Here is a 3770-nt window from a genome sequence, read left to right as displayed (position 1 = left end):
AGGTCTTAAACTTGTGATCCTCCTGCCTCAACCTACCCCCTAGGGGGACAGAGTCACAGGCCTGAGCCACCAGGCATGACCTTCCCTGGATAGCGTTACCAGATTGGATCGCCTAGGAATCTTACCCTCTTCCACTAGAAAGGTTAGCCCCTGAGTTTCCACAGCATTCACAGCTTGACATGTAGCAGTATTTATTAAACTCCAGTGAGTGACTAAGCTAATTATTGGGTTAGTTGACCCTAGTGATGAGCTCAGGATTCCCACCCCTCTTCCCAGCCACTGGCAAACATGTTTGAACAGTACGGTCCTGGTTATATTCCTCCTGCATGGGGAAGCAGAGGAAAGAGGGGATAGTTAGCCATATGTCTTGTTAGAATCTGGGAAAGCAAGACTCTAAAAGTATAGGGATGTTTCACTTCCTGGGCAGCTTAGTAGGTGAGGGATAAGTGGCTGCATCAGAGGTGGGGGGATAATAAGTGCGCAGGATAGAAATAAACATGGGTGGGGGCCCAGAATGTCATTCAGTTAGTAGAGCATTTACTTAACATACATAAGGCCCTGGGCCTGAGTCCCAGCACCACATAAACCAGGCAGGGTGGTACACATCTATAATCCTAGCCTTTCGGAGGCATAGGTGGGAGAGTCAGGAGTTCAAGGTCACCCTCAGCTACATAGCAAGTTTGAGGCCAGCCTGGGCTACACAAGACCCTGTCTTAAGAGAAAAGAGAGGAGAGAGAAGAGGAGAAAGGAAAGGAAAAAAATACAGATGACTAGGAACCCCAAGAAATACTAGACAGCTAGACTGTGTGTGTGTGTGTGTGTGTGTGTGTGTGTGTGTGTGTGTTCGTGCGCACCAGCACATATGTGATTTCCTGAAGGAGACGAAACAACAGAATCCATACATTGGAAGCCAGGACAGAAGGATTCTGGGGTTACCTGAGTTACAAGAGTTTATGACCAACCACTGAGTTAGAACGAAGGACAGAAGAGACAAGGAGCCAATGCAGGAGCTGAGGCTCCATCCTGTGGCTGCTGCAGAAGCCTGGGGGATGGGGGTAACCTGACGGTTACTTGGTCCCAGGACAGACACACTGGGCTCTGGGAGGCCACAGGAGCAGCTGGAGTAAACCCTGTGGGAAGAGAGAAGAGACCTGTGCTGAGGCGACAGTTGTCTGTGGTGGTTCACAGGGGACAGTCAGGAGGTGAGGTCATGAGAGCCAGAGGAGGAGGAGAGAAAGCCTCCTGGAAGTCTCCCAGGTTTCCAGCTGTTTGCTCTAGGGAGAGGATGAATTACTCTTCAGCTCCTCCGGCCTTCCCAAAGCCCCTGGCGACCCCCAGAGCCTCCTCCCTGCTGCTCTGCCCTCCCCTCTCCTCCTCCGCCTCCCCCTGCTTGCCTGCAGTGGGAAAGGAGCAGGGATGAAATCATGGAACAAAGGGATTAGAGTTGTGGTTCTGCCCTTCTCTTCTGTGGAAAACTCTGTTGGGTGAAGGGAGGTTTGGGAGGGCCAATGAGATTATGGATCTGGACTGGGAGTGGCCAGGAACCGCCACTCTGGTGGGCTACAACCCTCTTAGTACCCTCCCTTCCCTTTAGCATAGATGACCTTCAATGTCTCCAGCGTACGGCTCCCAGCATACGGCTCCTTCCGTGACTCCTTCCATGTGAGTGACCGTCCAGAGAAGGCACCACCCACAGAGATCCCTGGTAAAAGAGATGGACTCTTCTTCCGGGAATCCTTGTGGCAAGATGGATGAGAGGAGAAGGAAAGGCCAGGTAAAGGTAGAATTCCTGCCTCGATTTCCTGCCGTGTTCTCTCACTTCCCAGCCGTCCACACGCAGACAAACACTGTAACCTTGAGCCCCAGAGTCCTCGTCTGTTGGTTTGGACACAGAGTCTTGTACAGCCCCGGCTTGGCTTCAAACTCGGTATTGTAGTCAACGGTGATGAACGTCTCACGTTCCGGACTCTGTGCCTCCAGTGTAGGGATGACAAGTGTGTGTCACCATGCCCAGAGTGAGTTTTTCCTCACACATAAAAACAATTACAACCCTTTTCTGAGTACCAGTTATCCACGGTCAACCATGATGGAAAAATATTCAGTGGGAAATTCTAGAGATAATCCATAAGTTTTAAATAACTTTTTACGACAGTACATTGTTACTGTGACCGCTATGATTTGGTTACGGCTATCATTCTTTTACTGTGGCTCATTTATAAATTGAACTTTATCATCTGTGTGCACGTGTAGTAGTGCATAGGACACACGGCACTGACTGCAGCTTCAGGGGTCTGTTGGGGATCTGGGAATGAACCCCCTGTGTCTCCTGGGGATACAGAAGGATTTCGTACCCAGCTTGCAGATGTAACTTCAGTGACGAAGTGAGGTCGTATGTGGGGTAGAGAGGTATGTATTAAGGGTCTGGAAACTAGGACACCTCAAACAACCGACCTTGGGAGAACATGGATGGAGACCCATCTGTGTGCCTCTAAAGAAGAACCAAAAGTCAGGTTTAACAGCCATTTAAATGTGTCATGGAAGCCTGACCTACCAGATGCTTCGGGGTTGACGAAAGCAGCTCTAGGAAGGAGGTGTATGGCTGTGAGCACCTACGCTACAACCCAGAGAGAATAGAGTGAAAGTCTGTACAAGGTAAAAATCAGACACAGTCCTGATCATCTAAGGAGGTACTTGGAGGTTTTAGAATGGACAAAAACAATCTGAACTCCAAAGCAGCAGATGGCAAGAAATAATTAAGATCAAGGCAGAAATTAATGAAACGGAGACTAAAGCCGAACAACCAAACAATGATCAGGGCTGAGGAGATGGGTCCAGGGTCAAGAGCGTGGGCTGCTCTTCCAGAGGACGGGAGTCTGGTTCCCAGTGCCCCTCTCTATGAGGTCACAGCTGCGTGTAACTCAACCCCAGATGATCCAATACCTTCTGGTCTCCGAGGGCACACGCATTTGTGTTCACATGTGTCCCATCCCCCAACACAGACAGATATAATTAAAATAATAAAATATTATCAAGGGAACAGTGCACAGAACCGTGGAGTCAGTACTCTGATATATATTCCTTCATCTTTAATAGACAAGTTTTGACTGGAATACCCTAGGTACTTTGGAGTCTCTAGATCTGTGGGAGAATAGGAGGTACCACAGTTTGGGAAGGGGCAGCCTTGGCTCTACCCTATGCCTGCTTCTCCACTCTCTCTACCACACCAGACATGGCAAAGGCTTCCTGAAAGGTGCATAAAGTGACTCTTGCCACCACAGACCACAGATATCTGATGTCTACACACACACACACACACACACACACACACACACACACACACACAGAGAGAGAGAGAGAGAGAGAGAGAGAGAGAGAGAGAGAGAGAACATCTGGTGACCAGAGATGCACTCTGGGGCATTTTGGGATGGGGTGGGGGACTATTGGAGGGGTTAGAAGAGGCGGGGAGGGGGTTAGGAGAAAAGCTGCTGCAGCTTCCAGAAGAGACTATAGGGCTCCAGGGGAAAAGAGGCCAGAGACCTAGAATTGTCCAGCCTAGGGCAGAGACAGAGCTACCTCAGCAGGTCACATCCTCTCAGCCCCATAGGTTCCATATCCTGTGGCAGGATGCCTGTGTGGGGCCTGGACAAAGACTGCAAGCCTCGATTGATGCTATACAGTTCCTGAGTGAAAAGGATTATTCTCCTCTCACCCCTCCCCCAGGCCTCGGTCCCCCATCCCCGTTCTCCAGTCCTATTCTGTTTTCTTTAGGG

At 49.9% G+C, this 3770-nt stretch overlaps 1 long non-coding RNA gene across 1 annotated transcript; it reads right to left on the bottom strand.

The window, feature by feature from the left end:
- Nucleotides 1-932: 932 nt before the first annotated feature.
- LOC134480719 (uncharacterized) lies at nt 933-2845 on the bottom strand. The gene is made up of 2 exons (XR_015631311.1): nt 1605-2845; nt 933-1130 (listed from the first exon to the last, which is right to left on the bottom strand). It is a non-coding gene; the product is annotated as an uncharacterized LOC134480719 (long non-coding RNA).
- Nucleotides 2846-3770: the final 925 nt, after the last annotated feature.

Source organism: Rattus norvegicus, chromosome 10 (genome assembly GCF_021556685.1).
Source record: "Rattus norvegicus strain SHRSP/BbbUtx chromosome 10, alternate assembly SHRSP_T2T, whole genome shotgun sequence".
Taxonomy (NCBI): Eukaryota; Metazoa; Chordata; class Mammalia; order Rodentia; family Muridae; genus Rattus; species Rattus norvegicus.
Note: the sequence above shows the minus strand (reverse complement) of the source record. Positions and strands in the feature narration are given on the sequence as shown.